Source organism: Brachyistius frenatus, unplaced genomic scaffold (assembly GCF_029030835.1).
Source record: "Brachyistius frenatus isolate BFR_SWC_R1_liver_20210118 unplaced genomic scaffold, ASM2903083v1 Contig_113, whole genome shotgun sequence".
In the NCBI taxonomy this organism is placed as follows: domain Eukaryota; kingdom Metazoa; phylum Chordata; class Actinopteri; family Embiotocidae; genus Brachyistius; species Brachyistius frenatus.
This window is the reverse complement of record NW_027210712.1, coordinates 1,052,869-1,076,281: the sequence shown is the minus strand read 5'-3', so window position 1 is coordinate 1,076,281 and position 23,413 is coordinate 1,052,869. Positions and strand designations below refer to the sequence as shown.

General features: G+C 42.8%; 1 pseudogene; it reads right to left on the bottom strand.

The window, feature by feature from the left end:
* The window catches only part of LOC138629287 (contactin-associated protein-like 4), a 95,094-nt pseudogene that overhangs the window by 13,954 nt on the left and 57,727 nt on the right, over window positions 1–23,413 (bottom strand).

Sequence of the window (23,413 nt, the reverse complement as noted above, 5' to 3'; positions counted from 1 at the left end):
GCCTCCCGGTGGTAAATGAAAATGTGCCACAAGAGCACAGAAGCGCTTTTTTGTGTGTGTGTGTGTGTGTGTGTGTGTGTGTGCCGAAAGAAAAAAGTGAGCAACAGAAAGACAGATAGGAGGAGAGCGGAGGTTTTAAGGAACACAAGGAGAAAATCTCTATAAAAAGACCGGTCTGAGAAATGGAGACATCGTGATTGAAAATATCCCCAGAACTGCAGAGGAGGGGAAAAAAAAAAAAAAAAAAAATCACAACTACAGGAGACAGAACTCGGTTGAATGGTGAAATGTTTTCGTTCTTTGTTGCCAGTTTAAAAAGGGCAGCTTTGAATTGCATGTCAAATATGTGCAGCAGTCTTGTCTCACACACACACACACACACACACACACACACACACACACACACACACACACACACACACACACACACACACACACACACACACACACACACACACACACACACCTATAAATAACTGGCTGTTGAGCTGCAGGTGGATGTGCCCGTCAGCGGGAGCCTCCTGCGTGGCCGCGGGGAGCTCGTCGAGGCGAAGCGAGGCCTCTTTAACGTTCCGCTCAGCTTGAATGCGATGCCACCTGTTGTCGTTCAGCGGGAAGCCGGCCTCCACCCGGACCTCCAGCGGGCCGTTACCCACGTCGAAGGAGAAGATGACCTCGGTGGAGGCTGCATCAGGGGGAAAAAGGAGGAAAACCAGGATTTGTTGTACATATTCGAGAAGAGTCCCTTCTTCGTGTATGTGCCTCCCTGCAGCCTCTTCTTCACTTGCAGTGCTCAAACCCACACTCTGGCATTAATACAGCATTTAAAAGCTTCTGTATATGTATATTTGTAAAACAGAACCTGCATGTCAGAAATTGTTCCCAATTGAGCACATTTCCTTGCTTTGAACACGCTAAACTTTCTGTACTTTTCTCATTAAAAGCTACACTTTAAAGGGTCCCTTCATCTTGCTGAACTCTTTCTTGTCGTCCCCTTTTGACTCCCTTTCACCGAGGACCCGGCCCGCTCCGATGAGAACTTCTGCGTCTGCGGATTGAAAACAAGATGAAGTGGGTTTTTTTGTGTTTTTTTTTTTTGCAGCGGGAGCTTGAAGCCGGCTGATGTTTTGACACAGCTGGAACTTCGATGAGAAAACCCCTCCCCCCTAAAAAAAAACATTCAGACTAAAGTAATGCATCCCTTAAATGATGCAAACGCCAATCGACGCCAACCAGCTCACAAGAACGCCGCACAAAAGAGCAGTTTCCACGGCAACCGTTGACTCGTGGACGTCCAAACTGTCGTACAGTAGTTGCAGCGACCGGCTGCAAAGATAAAGCGCTACTTAAGGTTGTTTTCACAGATACAAGGAGGCAAAGATCTGTATTCAGAGGACTGACATATATTAAAGTATTACATCAGCTCTTTTGAGTTTTTGTAGAAATCTCATTTTTTAAACCTCACAGTTGCTTGATTGCTGGAACTGGAGGGAAAAAATCGTTTCGCTACTTGTGATAAATGTGCCTTTTATGATTTACGAATAAAGAAAATAAGATTTATAATGATGTGTATTTGTGATTATTTCCTGGTGTTCATAAATGCATTTACCAAAAATAAATGGAACCCAAACTGAGTGAATATCAGTATTCTACATAAACAGTATATTTCCTACTTTAAATTTATTCATCTAATCGCTTTTATTTGGAAAAAACTTTCTGTGAATATAAATGTCTCAAATGCACGTATTTTTTTTGTTGCATTTACTACATTTGACCTTCTGTTCAGACCTCCCGAGCTCTTGGTAACGATATCCGCAGAGTTTCCTGATTTGCTTTGTGGTGAATGAGTTACAGTTATAAATTGAGTTACAGTCTTACTTTCTAAGCAAAACCTGGCCTAAAGCCTGAAACTACCATCTCGCTGCTGATGCTGTCCTATTCTTAAAGCCCAAAAATTGCAGCTTCATACTATGTAATAAATGTAAAATATGCCACCATTGGTTCAACGATAACAGATGTGACAGCCAGCTGCAGCCTTGAAACTTGATTTCTTGCAGCTTCTTGTCCGGTTAAACAGTATTATTCTCTACTCTTGTTTCCTTCAAGACCGGCTTTCTCAAGAGCTGTTGTCATAAAGGAGAGTTACAACAGCCCCACTATGTGAACTACGAGAAAGTGCTTCAACACCAGCACACTCCAATGATAGAGAGAAATATACTCTCCTGTGGTTATGAAAGAAATGTACTGCAGTGGGCTGCAGCAACACCAACCAAGTGATTTCCCCGCGGAGGAGAAATAAATGGAGGCGCAGCTGGTTAAGTGTGTTTTTTCTGTGTGTTTTTTTAGGGTTGAGAGGGACTGAGGTGGAGCTCCAGGTAAAACTTAAACTCCCGGGTTGATGCTTCCTGCTCCGGCCAAGTGAAGTCTGAATTAGACATCTCACCTGAGAGGGTTTTTTTTTACTCACAGCTGAGTTCGATCCGAATGAAGTCTTTGATGCCCAGGTTTTCCAGGAAGACGCCGGACGACGAGGTAGTTTTAAACAGGAAGGAGATGTCTGCGCTCAGCTCTCCGTGGAACGTGGGGAAGTGGAGGTACGACGTCTCCTTGTCGAAAAACGCGGCGTTCCAGACGTTTTCTACAAAAAAACACGTGCAGACGTATAAATCAGAGCTCAGGGATCACAGCTAAGACACCAAACGCAGTTCTGACACGACACAAAAACATGCGCGAGGTGACATCGAGGGGCTCTGAGTGGGACTTACTGTCTCCATGGCAACGGAGAGGTCCCACCTTGTAGGCGCTCTCGGAGCCAGGCCGCTGGACATCGCCCAGAACCAGAGATCTGACGGGGAGCGTTTCCTCGTGGGTCAACAGGCCCGAGTCATTCGCCCTGCGGGGCAGGTAAAGGGAAGGAGGGAAGAAGCAGAATTTAAATAAGAAACCACAAACTAGATGGGAAATAAATAAATATTTACCCCAAGCAAAACAAAGAATGACAAAGCATGAGAAGTGTAGTTGTCTTTATAATGAGTGACGGGAAAGGAAAATAAAAAGGAAGGAAAGGGAGATGTCGCGGAACAAAAAAGGAGACAAAGATAAGATGGCATGTTGTGGCCTCGATGTGAGTGACTGCAGTACCATTCAGTGCGGTCAGCGTCACAGTTGCAGTAGTGTTTGGGGTCCACGCAGTTCCCCTGCAGACCGCAGGCACACTGTCGGCTGTCTGGTGGAGCTCCGCCCCAGAAGGTCTGCACTCGTCCTCCAGCCGGACCTCCGACCCACCAGCTGAGAGGAGAGCCCTCTGGAGCACACAGAGACATGTTCATATCAGGCAGGCCTCTTCAGACACATTGACGATACTGTGAGACAATCTGAGTAAAGAATGACACAGTCACAAAGATTCAGAGCATTCGACACTTTACGAACAAACGTTCACAGGCGAAGGGGAAGATCTGTAGCGGCGTGACTGAAGGGGTGAGCCAGCTTAGTGTCACGCCAAAGTGTTGGGGGTCGTTTATGGCGTCCGTCTGCTCAAACCACCACCAATGCTTTCCGTTGGATCCGATCCGGCCGTTGTGGTCCTTAACGGATCGGTAATCGCTTTTGAATTTCCTCTGTTTTTTCCCTGCACTGCAGAAAAAGTTAAAGCTAGAAGTTCAAAGACCTGTTGGTATATTTGATAATATCTCCGTCCAGTTCTCGCTGAATCCTCTCGTCGGCTGTAAAGGAGAGGAACGTCAGCACTTTATCGTTTGACCCCGGCGTGGTTTTACGCAGCTGCTCTGTGGCTCGGCTTTTTCACAATGGCCCGAGTGCGGGATGTCCCTCAGGCAGTGAAGCAGGGGTTGTGACGATTCCCTCTGACCGATAGTGATCTGCAGTGTTTTCACGTCATCTTTTAGTAAAGGCTCAAAGCCCTCAGGACCCTGGAGGAGCAGGTCCGAAGAAAAGTATCTGATGGCACTCTCCACTGACAATGGAAAGCCATAAAAATGGAAAAGAGGCATAATACACCTGCCAGTGCACCTCACATGACACAGGTCATGATAGAGAAGTAGGTTGGGGGTGGTTGGATGATAATTCACCAGATTTTCATGCAGGAAATGTGAATCCATGAGAAAAGCGATGTACTTTTTTTGTTTAAGAAATCTTTTCCTAACCAAGTATTTCTGGTGATGCCCCACGTCGTTTTGTTCTCCTAAATCTAACCACATGCTTTGTTTTGTTTTAAATCCCTTGCAAACCAAAACCTTGACACTCACAGGCTGTCCAATAATAATTCTAGCCGTGGGAATATCAAGCAGCGTCACCTGGAGTGTGGAGGAAGCGCGACTTCCTGCAGTGATAGACCACTTCCTGTTCGCAGTGCTCTGACCGGTTGATGATCGCCGCCAACTGCTCCTCGTCAGATGCGTATTCAAAGTGAGCCGCGTGCTGGTTCGTCCCCGGCGACGGGCGGACTGTGGTCAGGTCTGTGTTGTTGTGCTGGATCACCGTCCACGTCTTGTCCTCTGGTGGTCGAAAAGGAAAGAGAAAGACACAATTCATTTTTTTAAGGTTGTCTGTGGAAAAACGTCTTACTCAGCAGGGCTGACAGACAGGAAGTAGGATGAAAGGGGGGAGGGAGAACGGACAGCGTGTGTGTGTGTGTGTGTGTGTGTGTGTGTGTGTGTGTGTGTGTGTGTGTGTGTGTGTGTGTGTGTGTGTGTGTGTGTGTCGGCTACCTGTCATGTTGCAGTATATGAGCTGCGGTTTGACGGGTCTGCTGCCGTCCACGTCGATGTGATAAAACCCTGACGTGTTGCCTCTGTGTTTGTACGCCTCACAGGACTGCTCGTAGATCGCTGAGGAGAGAGACACATCGTCATCACCATCATCACCATCATCACCATCGGTATCACAAAGGTTTGACCTCAGGTCGACCTTTCGCCACAACGACGTCCCAGAAGGTTGTCTCATAAACGGGAAACACACACACACACACACACACACACACACACACACACACACACACACACACACACACACACACACACACACACACACACACACACACACACACACGTCAGGAGACGCCACGTTTGCGACTTTTGAACCTCAATAACCAACAAGAGTCAGGTGCTTACAGCTGTGGCAGGTGGCTCCACTGTAGCCGGTGCCGGAGCAGTTACAGTGGAAGGTGCTCCACGACTGGCTGCAGCTGCCTCCGTGTTCACAGTGACTGGGAGAACACCTGAGACACACAGGAAACAGAGCACATCCTAAAACTCCAGTTTATACGTCCACTTGTTGAAGGGAGCTCTCTCATGCTGCAGAGTTAAACTGTGACGACAGCCGTTTATTGCATGTTTTTTTTTTTTTATACAGTTCAGATAATGTCCAGTTTGGTGGTGAGAAGGTGGACAGCAAGCGAGCATCACAAATGTTTGTGAGCAAAATCTCTGAAATAATCTCCAATCTCAAACGACCTCAGAAAGGCTAAATAATAAGAACATAAAGCTGCCGTTACAAAAATTTTAAAAAATACGTTCACGTCTCTTGCTAAAAGTGGCGCCGGGCATTTGGTGGCTCATCTGCCGACCGCGACTCCTCTTCAGCATCGAAAGGTTTTGTCTGACCGGTGAAGTTCAGCTTTGTCACTTGGACCCTTGACAGTTGTTTTTAACAATGTAGCAAAGATAAAATTTTTTTAAAAAAAACAACCATTCATACCGCTTGTTAAAATCAACGACTGAGGAGTCTGAATCTGACTGTGAAGCCTAAGACGTGAGCGAAACACCATTTCGGACGCGTCATTTCGTCACCCAACATGACTGAACACGGGTATATAGAGATTCAAAAGACGTCACTGAGTCTGCTGACCTGATTTCTTCCGACCGAGGCTAAGAGCGAAGGCTCTGTCACCATTAGTTTTTTTTTAGCTGCGCCTCAGGAGCAGATAAAAGTCCTTTGTGTGAGGATCTCCGGCTACGCGTTCAGACTAATTTGCAACAACGAGGCCAGAAATGGAGCGACTCTATGGAAAAAAAGTTAACAATTAAATCTAAACGTTTGCAACATTTGGCTGCCTGAATATACTGTAGTGCTGACGGGGAGTAAATCAGAAATGCTTCATCTGTCACGGTGTGTTGCATCACGCCACCCAGTCCCACTGGATGTGTCACTACATGTGTGTGAGGCGGCGTGAACAGCTGAGGCGAAGGGAAAATGTTCCCATCATCCGCAGCGTCTCCCTACCTGCCCTGAAACACAGTTCACACACGCAGATGAATGTTCTCACTGGAGAATCTCTGGTTATTCTGTGGTTTTGTTGGGACTCGGCAGTGATTTATAATCCTGGAGTTGGTCATTTGTCCTGCAATTAATTAGTAAGTTTGCCATGTGACTTCGACCCTGGAGTTGAGCAAACTATGCTGCTGTTAGTTGTATTTTTTTTTTCTCCATCTCAGTCATGCCCTGTGCTAAAGAAAAAAAAAATAAGCCTAACAAGGAAGACGAAGAGGACTAGGATGTTAGAGACAATGAGAGGAAAGAGACAAAAAATAATGGAGACACTGAGAGAGAAAAATTCAGAAAAGGAATTAAAGTTGAGGGAGGAATTGAGGAAGGAGTAATAATGGGGAAGTTGAAGTTGGTGTGAATGCAGCTCAGTGGGCGAATGGGTAAACATATTTGAGGGGGGAAAATGAGGCCAGCGAATTGTGACTGCAGCTGAGGGAGAGCAGCATGTATTTTTAATCTGTTAGTCAGTGGGAAATTCACTGTTAGAAAAAAGCCTGACTCAGCAGGCTTGTCATATTCTACAGTTTGGTTTTTAGCACCGATTTTCTTTTGCGTCCTTTTTTCTTTTCAAAAGTATAAAATTGGAGGCAGATGCAGCACTTTGTATTTCCTTCTATACTTCATGCTTTAAATATGCATTTGTTCTGGTGGTCCACCGCCGCCTCCCTTTATCTGCAAACCTGTCTATGTTGCAATCCTTTTTCACGAGCTGCAGAGTCGAGCCACGAGCTCGCCGCTAAATCCGGCGTTCGGATCAATCAGGCGTCACTTATATCTGGAAAGTGCTCTGCCGGGGTTGGAGGTGAGGGGTTGAAAGAAGTGTAAATCAATTTTTCAAGTTGACATTTCGCTGAAACAAAAGCTGCTCGATGGATAATATGTTTGCCATTTACCGGCGAGCTCTAATGATTTGGAAAAAAGGTCTAATGTAGTGTTCTGGGAGCAACGTGTTATTGCTCGCACACGGCACAACATTAAACTCACACGGCCGAGCTCGACTTGACATTTCCTGCAATATGGAAAAGAAAAAGGCGACGTATCAGACGCCGCGGTTTCTACGGTGTTTTATGACGAAGATGTGTCGGGAATATTGACCTGTCAGACGGTAATAATGGATTTTTTTTTTGTTCAGCGTACGATATCAGTGTTTTAGCCTCCAGCAGGTTTGTATACAGCAAACGGATCTTAATTCCTTATCAAATATTGTATTGTCTATTAAAAGCAAAGCAGCAGGAGTCAAACACTGCAAGAGCGATAATGACTTGGCAGCAATCAGCAGAAATAAATAAATTAGTTTTGTAACAGTTGCTTATTTAACTCTGCTCTCTGCTAAACATTGATAATGTGTATTTATGTGTCCAGTGCTGGAAAGTGTATTTCAGAAACAGTCCACACAGACACAAAACAAAACCACAACAAAGGAAGCTGCAAATCACATGATGCTAGAAGATGGGAAATAATAGGATTGTTTTCCGAGCGAGGAAACATCGAGACCGAAACACTGTTGTTATATTCTCCATGTCTAATTCACAGCTGCCTAATAATCCACATGTAACCTTGTTTCACAGCAACCCAGCCGCAGAGTCTTCAGAAGGAGATCAAGAGGCTTTATAGAGGAAGAGCGACAGCAAAATTAAAACATTTTAACACCACTGGATCCTCTTTTGTTTGTATTACATAAAAAAAATATATGTGCAGAACAAACGTTTCCTTGATAAATAAATAAATAAAAACAGAAGTAATACCATATTTAGTCCCCGTCTGTATAAATGGTAGTAAAATAAATGGTGCTTTTCGGTCTGACCTGTCGATGATGCCACACATATCGATCTGCAGGTGACTGTAGTTTCCCATGAGCCTCTGCTGCACCTTGATCAGGTCCACCGGCTGCTTGTCGACAGTCAGCAGACGCATGCAGCCCTGGAAAGCTTTAAAAGGGTTCACACACTCCTGGCTGCTGCTGCTGTCGGCCGGACAACCTGCACAGGAGAGAAAACATCGGTCAGGAAATGAAACGCAAAAAAACCAAACAAAAAAAACCAAAACACGGCCTCCCACCACGAACGTCTCGTTTATCCGTCGCTCACCGCCGAAGAAGAGTTGAGCTCCGCTGGTGACGAGAAACGAGGGAGAGGCGTGGGTGGAGGCTCCTTCGTCTCCGTCCACCGTGACGGTCAGACGTCCTCGTCCTGAGATCAGATACACGGAGTGCCACTGACCGTCGTTCAGAGATGAACCTGAGGGTAAACACATTCATTATACATCGGTGTCGCCGCTTTTAAGCATCTTTTTACCACTTGTGGTCACGTAGACATGCAGAAACACCACAGCTTGACGTGACTGTACGCTGCTGACTGTATGTCTGTGGCTGTTGAGGACAGGTATGGTAATCTCTGGAGGGAAATTAACTGTGACAGCCTTACACGGAGGTCAGGGGTCAATTGGAGCTGGTAACGATTCTGCTCAAAGACTCCTAATTAAGATGGATGGATGGCAATAGAAGGATTAAACCCAAATCCACTCGTTGAAGGATTCACTCTCTGGCTTGTAGACATATTGGGGCCAAGATTGCATTTATATTTCTTGAAATTTGTGACATTTTTGTCCTGTAACTTTAACTTTCCTCTTTGCTGCAGCTATGATGAAATATAGCTGCAGACAGGATGGAGACAGTCGGGGCGAGAGAGGGTTTTAAGTTGAAGGTCGTGCGTCACACTGACCTGCGATGAGCTCCAGCGGCGCCCGGCCCAGCTTGTGGACATGCAGGTGGAGCCTGGCTTTGCTCAGGTACAGCCACACCGCACCGCCTTGCTTTGGCAGGTCAAAGGTCAGCAGGAGCCCCACCTTGTTCCACGTCCGAAACTGAAGCCCCACCGACATGCCCGTCGATGACGACTCTGCCCTTCCCGGCAACCAGAGGAAACTTTGAGGGCTGGTGAACGTCACGGCAACAAAAACGGGTTCGGCACATGAAAAGGTCACATTGCCCTGAGATAGATGAAGAGGAGGAGGAGGAAGAAGAGGAAAAACGATACGGAGAGAAAAAAATGATTACTGCAAAAGGGGGAAAACACGATAATGCATGAATATGAATTAATTTCCAAGGCTGCATGGAGGCGCCCTGATGCACAGAGATCTCATCAGCGAGTCTCCTTAAAAAGCAAGAGAGTATTACCATAACGATAATAGCCGGGCTTCGGATGAGCACCGGCGGATCTAACTGGAGGCACCAATGTCAGCCAAAAGCTATCTGAGGTCATAGAGTTAGTGAGCGGGGGAGCGGGAGGGTTGAGAGACAGAAAGAAAGGGAGAACGATAGGGAGTAGCGGGTCATCTCCGCAGGCTTATAGTTTTTTGAGGAGTGGCAGTAAATCGACTGCTGGGGGCCAGCGGCAGTGAATCTGATACACCCCAGCTTCCCTGATGGGGATACTGGGTTTCTATTTTCAGTTGAGCACGCAACAGCGCCGACACTTGATCAAATCTAAAAAGCTCTTTGTGGGCCAGTTAAGGCGATATGCAGTAATGTAGATTGAAGAGGGGAGAGCTTCGGAGAGTCGGCGGTGTCGTACATCAGCTCCACACACACACACACACACACACACACACACACACACACACACACACACACACACACACACACACACACACACACAGGCACACACAGGCGGAGACACACAGCTTCTCATTTGGAGCATTTATATGAGGGCTGTAAGTGGAAGAGCACTTCAACCATAACATCTTAAATATTAAGACTCAAAAATAGATATTGATTATTTAACTTAGCATCTACTCCTTTATTATCATTTAGTTTATTTTGGTCATGACGCAGCGCTGCTCAATAACATCTTTGCATAGTATAGTTCAACAATAGTCAAAAGCATGACGGTGACTGTGATTGATTACATCGATCAGCCACAACCTCTAAACCACTGACAGGTGAAGCATGAAGCAGTAAACACTCCCTTTATGGGGATTATAATTTTCAGTTATGACTGAATCTGATTCAGAGAAGTGCTAGATTTATGTAAGACTTCATTTTGGAGGCTGTAGTTTGTGGTGCTGTTGAACTGGACTGGGTTATACCAGCGGGTGCTCCTCATTATAAATATATACCAGCCAATTATATACCAACTGCAACACTGAAATACTTCTTAAACACTGATATATGAAGAATTGCAAAATGCACAAGTATAATATAATGTAGATTATTCCTGAAATTCACACACACACACACACACACACACACACACACACACACACACACACACACACACACACACACACACACACACACACACACACACACACACACACACACACATTTTCCAACAGCACATTGGGAGCCAGTTTACCTTCACGGTAACCCGCTGGTCCTTCTGTTTAGCGAGGTCCACCAGGTTCAGCCCGTTGTAAACCAGGTTCTCCAAACAGCCGTGGAAGTTTGTGCTCGACCCGATCGACCGGTGAGAGCCCAGACTCTGGTCGGCTCCGACGCTCATCTGCACAGGGAAACCGCAGACAGATAAACACACACACGTATGCTGAAAAACTCCAATGGGTGCAGGTGTGAATGTGTTTCTGTACGTTTGCATGTGTTTATCATGAGTTCCCCCTTCACACACACACACACCTGGTCGTGGTCCCAGTGGGTGAACCTCGGTGGGCTCTGCACCCACACTGTGCTTTTGTCCACGGTGAGGTTGAGGCGGCTGCTGTGATGCTCCACTGCGACGTGGTGCCAGTGCTGGTCGTCCAGCAGGCTGCCCACGGACACGACATGCCGGCCGTCGGGAGACACACTCCTGCCTGCAGCGTGGGAGGAAGAGGAACAGGAGGAGGAAGAATGAGGTGATGGTAGACAGAGAGGATGAGGGGACATCTTGAACTTGTTTGTTGTTTTTATAAAACTGTGTTTCAATTTTCCAGTTGTTCTCCTCGGGGGCGTTTACGGTCACGCATTTGTATTTTGAACATCATAGTAGGAACTCATCTCCTCCGTCTCTCACTGGGAGCAAAGTTTACAAAGTTAGTCCTCATAAACTGGTAATGACTGCTGTTTTCTAGGTCTCCGAACTGCGTCACACAGAACCGAGTCCACATGTGCAGCGGGGAGACGAACCAGAGACAGCAGGTGACGACACGTACAGTAATTAACACTAAAGGGGGTCGAGGGAGAGGAAGGCGGGCATGAATAAATGACATTGTTGCTGGCTCTCTTTTTCTCCCCAAAGCGTCAGCGGAGTGAGGACTTTTTCTGCCGAGAGACAGCGATACGATGCACTCGCTCATTAAATCTGAATTAGATATTGTTTGAAGGGGAGAGTATGTTTTTTGTGTGTGTGTGTGTGTGTGTGTGTGTGTGTGTGTGTGTGTGTGTGTGTGTGTGTGTGTGTGTGTGTGTGTGTGTGTGTGTGTGTGTGTGTGTGTGTGTGTGTGTGGGGGTAAATAAGAGGACGGCAGGCTGGGAGACGAAGCTGAATGTGTTCAAGTCATCAATCGCCATCGATCTGTCAGACGGATACTTGGCATCACAGAGGGAGCGAGAGAGGAAGAGGAAGGAGACAGACAGGGACGAGCAAAGGGAAGAGTGAAGCGGATTTAATCATCATTGATCCGCAGACGGATGTTGGCACTTGGCAGAAAGAGAGAGAAACAGGGAACTGAAGGGAAAGTGTATTTAGCATAACAGCATGTTCGCTCTCTGGATTGTGTCACCAGATACTGGAGTTTCCATCCTGAGTCCTGCATATGGTTGTTGTTGTTTTTTTTGGTTAAATATTTAATCAAATAAAACACGCTGCCTCACGCTTCACGTGTTTGTTGACTGTTTGAGCTCAATCTCGCGTCAAAATGTGCACTAGCGAGCGTCTTAGAAAACGAATCAAAAATTGAGAGATGCCTACATTTGAGACGGTTGTCGAAGAGGAAAATCAGGTGATGGAGAAATAAGAGTGATAAAATCTGCGCAGAGAGGAGGTCGGAGGTGATTGGATGGAGGAAACACTTCCACCCAGAACACCTGTTGAGCTGTTTGAGCCAATGAGAAAGCAAAAATCAACGTGGATTTATTTTAAGTAACGTAACATGTGGAACTTATGCAATGTACATGTAACTTATTTACTTATCTATAGACCATGATCTTTTCCTGACCAACCACATGTTGTTTTGTTGTCTAAACTTAACATAGCTTGGGCGTATCGCTGAGTTGCCAGCAGACTTTGACAAAACCTCATATTTGCTGCTGAACCGGTTGGACAGTCACATGACACGGACGCAGGCCATAAAAAAAAGAATAGACCAGCTGACAAACCGTCTAAACCAGGGCTCTCCAACCTTTTTTTTTTTTCCTCCGAAAGCTTTAGTAACATTTATTTATTCACATTCTTTTTTTTAAAGATCATCTTCCCGCCACATCAGAAAAGAACATCTAAAAAGCTCTCTTCTACATTTGTTTCACCATTTCTAAAAAATAATCATAACCAAAGCCACCATGTCATGTTAGAGATCAGCTATTTTGCAACTTTTCTTGTAGTGTAACATTATTTCTGTTGTGTCATTTGTCCAGATATTTCAGATTTGGGATAAAACAAATTTTATTGACCAGTGTTTCTTATTTCTGGGTCCACTTTTTGTCTCGGCACACTTTCCCACCGATGCTTCCACACTATTCAAGTGTTCATCAGGTGTCAGTAAGGCCTTAAAATACACAGCAACATGCCAGCAAAGGCAGAAGAGTGAACGACAGCCGGCAACTATGTACGAGTGTAAACAAAGTTTCAAAATGTCCAAGAAATCTGCTTTACAAATGTTTTATGAGGAAAAAAAAAATGCATTCAGAACTTTTGTTAGACCTCAAGGATACACAGAATTGATTTTGGTGAATAACAACAGAATATAAACATGCATTTAAAAAAAAAAAAAATTTTGACCAGAAAACTGCATGGGGCACGTTTAGATGTTTAGGAAGGACAAGGTTATTAAAATACAGTTTTAATAAGATGCAGAACACTCATCCTCCTTTATACCCTAAAGATAAGCAAAAAGTTGAAGCTCTGGAGGTGTTTGATGTTGGAGTTGTTTAACTTCTAATTAGCTTCTCCTGCGTTGAAGATCCTTCTCCCCCCCCCCCCCCCCCCCCCCCCCCCCCCCCCCCCCCCCCCCCCCCCCCCCCCCCCCCCCCCCCCCCCCCCCCCCCCCCCCCCCCCCCCCCCCCCCCCCCCCCCCCCCCCCCCCCCCCCCCCCCCCCCCCCCCCCCCCAGTGATAATGTTTGCTCTATAAATGACCTTCATGACTGAAGTTCCTCAAGAAACTTTAGGAAGTTCTCCTGTCTGAGGTCATCTTCATTTTCAACGTGTTTCCAGGAACTCTCTTGTTTTTAATCCTGATAAAAAGTTCCTCTAAGATTTTTGTATTTTTTACAGTGCAGGTTTTCGTATTAGATCATTCCAGACAGCTACCAGAGGCAATATCACCTAATAATCTGCCTTCTGCTTCGGCATTACAGCTCTTCGCTGTAACTCTAAATCTAATTTTGACGGGAAGACAGGCAGGTCTTATCAGATGACAGACTGCTGTAATTGTTTCAGTATTTTCATTTCATTCCGTTCAGCGTAAAATGATTGAGATGGCGCACGCAATCAGTCGAGACAGGCGTAATGTACGACCTCTGAACCTGCTCACAGCTCGCGCTGCGGGAGGAGGAATCTCTGGAAACTTTTAAGAACAAATAAATGAGAAAAAAGTATGACTGCATTCATATTCTACTGCTGGCTTTTGAGCTCATTTTGTTTTTTGTTGTTGCAAAAATTCTAATCTTTAAACATCCTGCAATTGAATGCGAGTTGTCAAATTGTCCAAAAACTGCCTCGAGAATCAAGCAGACACGCGTAACTCCTGCTTTTATTCACTTTTCTTTTCTTCTCTAAGACTGTAACTCTCCACAAAATCAATGAACGCTATCAGCACATATCCATAATGACTCCAGAAACACTTGGACGTCCTCCAAAACAAACACAGGACCGTAGGAGCCTCAAGAGGGAACGCAGCTAATCAGCTTGACATTGTGGGCCAAACATCTCTGGAATGTGTCGGCTGCCGGCAGTAAAAATGAAACGCAGTTGGCTCTTTCTGACACAGTGCTCGCGGGATGAAGGCTAAGCTGCTTATTCACAATCCTGTAAGACAGAACACGACTGAAAAACACCTTCCTATAAATCACATTAAGGACAGTGTGGAATGACAGGCCGAGTCAATACTGCAGTATTGAACGGGACACTCAGCGCACTATTCACTGTGACACCTGATCTGACAGACCATATCCAGAATAAGTCATCATCCACGTCCATCAGCTGGCATCTGTAGTTCTTTTTTTTTTTTTTTTTTTTTTTGAACAACGATTTAACAAGAAATATTTAAATATTTCTGACCTGTAGCATTTTATTTAAAATACCAACTTTCTGTCGAGAACGATAAAAAAAACAACAACAAAAAACTAAAAAAAACAAAACTGATCACTTCCCCTCATGATGACTTTTTGACGAGTGTTGTATGCAGACATACAGTAACAGAACTGCACTCTGGGGGCCTGATTTACTTAAGTGTGTAACATCACATGCAAACTTCACACCATCTACAAAAAACAAAACAAAAAATGTACGATGTGCAGAGCGAATTACATCTTTAAAATGTGCAATCTAACACACGTTGTCCATTTTGCATGTTTACCTGAATACATACATAATATTGGATTTTTCAACTTGAACGTGCAAAATACTGGGAGGGGAAATAAATTCAAATACATACATTTAGCACCTGTAATGATATTTACCAAACCTGCTAGTAGAAATAGGAGAAATGTTTGCACGTGTATTTTAGTTTGACTGAAGTTTCACGTATTAATCAGATGTGTACATTGGAGAAGAGTAGAGAACAAGGTTTTACACCTGTGTGAACATTTTTGAGGTGACGGAGGCAAAAATCGGCATCCTTCGCTAGTATTCAACGGGATTAAATTTCCTTTTCTTTTTGCGGTCGTCCTGTTTTTTGTTTTTTTATGGCTGGAATCACTTTAAAACACGCAACCCACTCATTGAAATAGAGCGATTTGCACCTGATATCAACGACGTAATTACTTTTTAGTGAAACACCCGCAAAATGTGTGCAAAGTAAACGTGCAAACTTTTGGAATATACATGCAATTTAGCACCTTTTATTTCAGATCTTTGTTAATCCGGCCCTGAGGCTGTGTGCAGATGGATGTCAGCACGTACGTTATTTTTTTTTTTTTTTTTTTTTTTTTTTTTTTTTTTTTTTTTTTTTTTTTTTTTTTTTTTTTTTTTTTTTTTTTTTTTTTTTTTTTTTTTTTTTTTTTTTTTTTTTTTTTTTTTTTTTTTTTTTTTTTTTTTTTTTTTTTTTTTTTTTTTTTTTTTTTTTTTTTTTTTTTTTTTTTTTTTTTTTTTTTTTTTTTTTTTTTTTTTTTTTTTTTTTTTTTTTTTTTTTTTTTTTTTTTTTTTTTTTTTTTTTTTTTTTTTTTTTTTTTTTTTTTTTTTTTTTTTTTTTTTTTTTTTTTTTTTTAAACTGCAGCACAAAGAATGTATATTGTTGTACATAATGCATATCTGTCAGGCTGCTTCTTCTGTTTCAGAAGAAAAGAAGCTGCGTGTTTCAACCTCGCTGCCTCTCCGACACCCTCTTTATTCTTTACCGAACAAAAAGCTCCAACAGAAGAAAACAAACAGCTGCTGCCTTTAATTTGACAAAATATTTCACTGCCAAGAAAAAAAAAAAAAAAAAAAAAAAAAAAAAAACTGAGCTCAATTATGAGCCAGCGAGCCTCAGAACTACAATCCAACATTTTGATGAATGTATAGCGGCGATGAAAGGAGGATGGAGGGAGGAGTTGGGGGGGTCTGCTTTTATAGAGAACACACGTCTGGATAAGCCGGTGGACTTATTCAAACAGTTTGGACTGAGCCAGGCAAACGGAGTGGAACTAAGTGTCTTCTGTTAAGTGCTGCTGAAGGCTACTTAGTGGAAATGGACAAACATAATGGGTTGTAAGCACCTCCCCACCCCTCCACACACACACACACACACACACACACACACACACACACACACACACACACACACACACTAATGTAAATCTAAAGGTGCTAATTTGTCAATTATAACGTCTGTTGTGGTTTGCAGAGTTAAAGCTTTTTAATTTTAAGAGGTGTACTACAGCTTGGAATTAGAAAAGGTGGAAGCGCCACAGATGAATGCACTGAATTAACAAAAGGGCTCATGGGATGTTGCACTATGGACATGTAGTTCTATGCAGGCAAGTGCAATGAAAAAGGTTCGAGTCTGTTGCTGTTGTGCACGAACAGAGTGCAGCACAGTAATGTGTATTGAGCAGGGGGTGGGGGTGAGGGTGGGGGTAAATACATAAATAAATAGCCCCGTAATGTTATCAAATGTGAACTTTGTTGATTGTTACATAATGATTATGTCAATTTTACAGGTAATTTGTCCACTTGGACCAAACACGGACACACGTGGAACAGATTCAGATTTGCTCTGTATGACGAATGAAGCCAAATAATTGAAGTTGGCACTAACATGCCACCCAAAATCTATCAGTGTGCGAAGAACAGGTTACGATGCTGCGAGAAAAAACAACAACATTCAGCAACAACATCTGCTTCAGGCTCCAATTCAGAAACAAAACACAAGAGGCTGCTTCTCTTCCTGCCTCCAAGTCTCTTTTCTGTATCTGCAGCAGAGTGGAAAGAGATGATCGCGCTCCACAATTAACCTCGTTGTCACTGTTCCAGGATGGTTGCATTTCTGTCATGACCACTAATAATCAGATTTCACTTCCCTCAGGTGACGTGCAACAAAAACGAATTCATATTTTTCTGTCTGTCTATTTTCTGAAATGATGTTCACATGCAGTTCTATAAAAACTGTTCACAGCTGGAACATCCATTTTGATGCGGACATTCACCTGCTACATTTTGAAGATGTATGCTTTCACTCAGCAGCTGCTGCTGGAAGCTGCAGAGGAATCTGTGTCACTCATATAAGGTGTCTTTTTTCAAGCTGTTTTTTTTTTTTCTTGCCATACAGCCAGGCAGTGACTTTTGTGTTAGCACAGATGAAAACTCATCTGACATTTAAAAGACAATAAATAACTCACTGAAACATACAGAAAGCACACAGGGAATCTTGTACCTTGTACCATATGAAGCTGTCGTAAAGTCCTGCTCACAGAAACATAGATTTATACTGTTAAATCGCAGGACATGTTCGCAAAGCTGCACAAATGATGTTGTTTTTAGGTTGTAGATGCATGAGGAATGAATAGCAAGGAGGCAGGAATGGAAGTGAAAAGGCTAAAGCAATGAAACACAATGGCAGACCTAATGGAAAGTAAATAACCAGATCTCAAAACAAAAGAAGGCGAGCAGAGAAGTGCAATGACATATTTGAAAGGGTGGCGATGAATCACAAATACGGGCCTGTAGAGGCAGAAGTGGAAAGCGAGAAGGGAGGGCAAAGAGGCAGAGAGAAATGAGACCGAAGCGGCGAATGAATTACAGAGGCACGACAGACAGGGAGAGAAAAGATGTCGTGAAAAAAACAGAGAATATGTAGAGTTGATATTTGGGCTCTTGTGTCATCACTCCCTACAAACAGCAACACCAAAGCTCAGAGAGCAGAAACCGAAGACTGAGACCAGTGAGCCCAAAGAGAACCTACAGTTAAGTGTATATATACACATATTGTACATGCAGTAGGTGGACAATCTCTTCTGACATGTTCCTTGCCTTCTCTTCAGTTCGTAACTTGCAGCTGAGCGTCGGAAGAATCATAAACTATAAAACATGAGCTGCTCAGCACGGCTTTTTTTTCACTACAAATTCCGCTGGAGAGCAAAAACACATCTGGTTTGGTAACCCCCAACCTGAATTACTGCAAAGCTCACAACCACAGACTACTGCTTAACTAATGTCTGTGGTTGTACACGTCTGATGTGTGATATACTACAAGTGGTAAAACATATTAGCCATTAAAGTGTCACCCAGTGGTAACGGGTGGTAGTGGCTTTAAACAGCAGATAAACGGACATTCCCTGTCGGTGCGGATGATTTTAACAGCAGACCGCAACGTTTCAGAGATTTCAACGTTGTACCTTTTCTGAGGAGCAGCAGAAGCTTTCCTTTCTCTAACTGCAGCGTGAGGCTGTGCTCGCTCCGACCCTCCGCGTGCAGCAGGATCCCAGAGTTCTTCAGGGTTTTGAACTTCAGACGGATGCTCTCGCTGGACATCTGCCTCGGCCTGGGACTCAGCCTGTAGAGGAGGCTGCTGTGGCCGTCGAAGCTCACCACGTCCGAGTCTGAGAAACCACACGACCATAAAAATCATTCAGATACACGTCTAAAACTGTATGAAGGCAAAACAACCCTGAAATGTGTCTGTTTGTAGGATACATCATAACCACATGTATTTAAAAGTTCCTTATATTTCTGTCAACAGACTGAGACCACCAGCAGCCTCTCTGTAAATAAAGTTCAAAGATAATTTTAGCAAAAAGTAAACAAACATGTATTTACAGAAGAAAAGTCTTAATCAACAAAAATCAGGGCATTTTTAATTGTGAACAAGTCACAGCATCAATTTATCTGCAGAATCTAACTGTTTGGCAAACTTTTACCAAACAGACACAACATACGTTTAAGATAAAAGTGAATAATAGTGCTGCTCAATACAAAAGGCCAACAATCAGGCAGTGTGGCAAAGTTAATTCACTATATTATTTATATTATCCCTGTTCTTAAAAGATTTGCGAGTTCTTTCTCTCAGATTCAAGACGGTTTCTTTAATCCCTTAATCCATCTCTCTCAGAAGGATTTGGCATCATATTTTAAAGATCAGTAAAATCCAACAAACTGATCTCATCATAAATCTTTTATTAGCAACTTAAACTTAAACTAATATACAATTAAATACTCAGAGAAATATGGGTGGCACTTCAACTAAAAGTCTCTAAAACTTCAGAACATTTGCAGCGCTACTTTAAAATCCACGGTGAAATGTGAAAATCATTTTTGTGCCTTCACTTATCGTCACTAAAAAAATACTTCAGGTGTTGTGTAAAAAAGATCTTTGATTAATTTTATATGTAGTCTTGATGTGAAATTAGTCTTGTATATACAGTATACTACTGCAGTTTTTACCTTTAATTTCACCTTTTTACTTTTTAATGCGTTCAAAATTCAATTATAATTTTGTTATAATTATCATAATTATAATCATCTTTTAATGAACAACAAAGGAAAATCTAATCTTATCTAATATATCCTGTTTCATACAAATATTTTTTGCTGGTATTGATTTGTTTTTGCTTTATTATTTATGCGTTTATTCAGATTTTGTGTCAACAATGACAAAACATCTGTTTGGGCCACAGATTCCATCTGGGACTTTTATCTGTTCTGTTAAGATCAGTGATTAAGTATGAATTAAACCTCGAAGAGAAGCCAGTCTTTTAGCAAATACTTCCATGAACTTTCATGTCACGAAAATAAAGTGCTACACGCTCCTCTCCTGGTTGTGTTGCTGATGTAAACAAATCTCTCGCTTATATTGTGTCGCTACTGGAGCATCAAATTAGAAATGTCAGCTGAGATGCATCAATTATTGCATCCGGTGCACGTGTACCTCGACAGCTGGCAGAGATGCTCAAAACACCACAAACACGCACTTTTAAGAGTCAGCACAAGTTCTTTTTTTTCTTTTTTTTTAAACCTTTCCTCCTTTTTTAAAATAGATAAATGACGTATTTCCAGCATCCTCAAAGTTTAGTTAAAGCTCATTTCTTCTAGTTAGAAAATACCAAACAAACAACTACAAAACTGTAACTTTTATCCCAATATAGTGAAATGTAGAGTTTCTTTTCAGACTTTAGTTGTTTTGTGTTTTAATATCACAATATTCAATGTTCTGTCTTTTGCAAGGCATGCAGCGTTCTCCTTTTTCAGTGCCTTCGTCCACCCAGTTGGACCTGGCTTGTATTTTTTTTAAATTTTTTTATGACTGCACAGATGTGTTTGCGCGACAAGTCTGCAGAGATGCTGTTTGGGTGCAGAGAAGAAGGGGATCTCTTCACGCTGGCTGGACTCATCATGGACCCGCTACTCCTGCCGGTGTTCATGTAACATCATTAAACTTCTCTCTGGGAAGCAGCAGACAGAAGAGGAGGCAGGTTTTCTGCTCGTGTCACGGCCGTGTCCTCTCCCGTCTCCTCTATCCTCACTTCATCTCTTCACATGCTGGTTCTGGTTCTACTGGTCATGCCTCAGGACCCAGCTGGGCTCCCTCAGTCTTACCTGGCGCTCAGTCCTCATTTCCTCTTTCTTAGCCTCATCTCCATTTAGGGCTGTATGTAGGTTGTATGCATATATATTTTTATGCATACTTTTCATTTGCACCTTGAGACTTTCGATTTATTTGACATCCTGCATGCTAAAGCACACAAATACTGTCTGGGTGAGGTGGCACAGTTGCAATACAAGCTAATGAAACTAATAAACAAATATGTTCTTGTTACGTCTCACTGCTCCATCAGAAGAAATCATAAATTAAGTGTAATACTGGAGGGCGCATGATCACCTTCTTCTCATTTGTGTCTGATAAAAAGGATACGGATGGATGAATAAAAACAACTTAGTTCACAGAAATCAAAATAGCACGAATGCCATCGTAGATTATGGAAATCAATCGTGCATCACTTGATTAATTATGTGAACCTGGCAGAGTCATTAGATGTTAAATTTTAATAGAGATATCAATGGTAAAAATGCTTCAAAATGACTCGAACTTCAACAAAAATACTGAATCTTATGTCTCGTTTCATGATGTCAAACAATAAGGCGCTAGCATTAAGGTAGGCGGTCAAACTTCTGTCATGTTTTCACTGAATTTCTGCAAGTAGAGAATAAAAAAAAAAAAAGAAGCCCAAACTGACTGTAAGGACATCCGTAGGTCTCCAGCCTGAGTCCGATCCGCCCGTTGGGGTTCCAGTCCAGAGGGATGAGTCGGACGTAGCGAGCGATCACCGCATGCTGGAGCTTGTGTTGGACCACACTGTCTGCGTTACTGTTACCTGGAAACGCCTGGAAAGAACCACATAAAAAAATAAAAAGTCAGCTCGTTCTGCGGCTTTTCCCTTTTCATGCATCCATCTGTCCACTGATATTTCTCCCTGTGGATTTTCATTTTACTTGAGCTTATTACTGAAGTTCAACTGCAATCCTCCCAAGGCGCCCGTGAGAGGTGATGTGTTTGATTTTGCTGCTAATGAAGGGAATATTGTGGAGATATAGGGCCTCGTTCCTGGTGAACGGTTTCTCAATCAAGTAGAAAATTAGATCTGTGAAGCAGTAGTTGTAGTTTTATATGTATTAGACGCTTTGGTAAACACTTGGTCCGTAGAGATGAACATTTATTAACCTCTGCGATCCGAGCACACACTGTATTTGCTTTAACCTTTAGTTTGGACTTAATATTTTGAATATGGTCTTAGCGTATTTATCTTTTAGTCTGCTTTCACTGTGATGTAAAAATAAAATAGTTGTGTCACGAGGTCTGAGGTATTTTCTCTAGTGTAATCAGTCTGGCTGTTCACTATTTCCACGCCCTATAAACCGGTTGTATTTGGCACTCCCATAGTGTTAGTAGAAGTCTGCCTTCAGGCCTTGTTAGTTAGTGAAAGAGGAAAGTGACTGTATTGTTTTTTTCCCCTTTGTGCTGCTCTCAACCAGCCGCCCTTCCCCGCCAGCGGTGTTACCTGAGACCTGCTTGTCAAATTGTGTGCGCGCTTATGTCATGTTCATGAACATCTTGGAAGAGAGAAAGTTCCAACCTCAAAGTGGGAGAATAAACCTGAACTCCAACAAATGAGGATGTTTATTATGTTTTGGATTCTGATGCTTATTTTTTCAGTCTGTTCCCTGTGCTTTATTTGTCAGATTTTTGTAACACTGAATCTCTCTTTTTTTTTTTTAATTTTAAATTTTTTATTTTTTTTTATCTTAACCTCGCTTTTGTTTTTATTTTTTGGAGTCTTGAGTTTGGATCTTTGTCACAACTCTGATATGTATTTTATTGTGCTCCAGTCTTCTTTTTCCTCAGATTTTTCTTGATTTCCTTTCCTTTTTGCCCCTTTCCATCAAAGCATTTCACTTGAAAAGTTATTCTGTACCAACTTTGATCACTTCCTTTATTTTTAATATATATGCAAATACTCTAAACTCAACCTGAACTAGAAATAATTCAGCCTTGTTTGGAAATAAAGGAGCCGCGGGGTGGTTTAGTGAGCGATGTCCTTCAAATGGAGGACATCTACCCGGCAGAAATGTCCTTGAACAAACCACTGAATCCCTGCTAGCTTCGGGCTGTTGCTCCGTGGCCGATCTCGACCTCTGGTCTTCCGACGGAGGTGAGCGAGATAAAAGAGAATTTCTGAACAGGATCAATACTAAATATGACAATTTCTTTGTGCCATTGTGATCTAAATGTGGCTGAATGTTAAAAAGTGGGACGGGGAGCTATTGTTGCACAGAGTGACAATTCAAGTCCATTTACAGTGTGAAATGTTCCGCCGTTCTCACTGCTTCAAATACCTCAACCTACACAAACGACTGTTTCCTGCTGAGGAGAAGAAGTGCCTCATTTGATATATGACCTGTGTAGAAGTAGAAAATCCTCCAAAGAGAGTCTTTAGTTGCAGAGTGAAGGGTAAAGTAAGGCAGAAGGCAGTTTTGAGGGGGAGTCCCAGAAGCAAATGGAATTACCATTCAAAAAAATTATGTCGTTTTGTGTACCGCATTGTATCACTGTGGACTTTTTCTGTATTAAACCAAACCACAATGTCTTCATAGCTCTGACAAAGTGCTGTGAAATAATATCCACAAGCGAGCTTGACTGAAACCAGGAGAATTTGGTGGCAAACAAATATGTTGACACTGAACATTTCACTGATACGTTCAGAATCGATGTACTGTACTTGCAAACTGCAGGAACCTACAAGCTCTGTGGGGAAGTACTCAATCAACAGCAGCATCTTTGCCACCG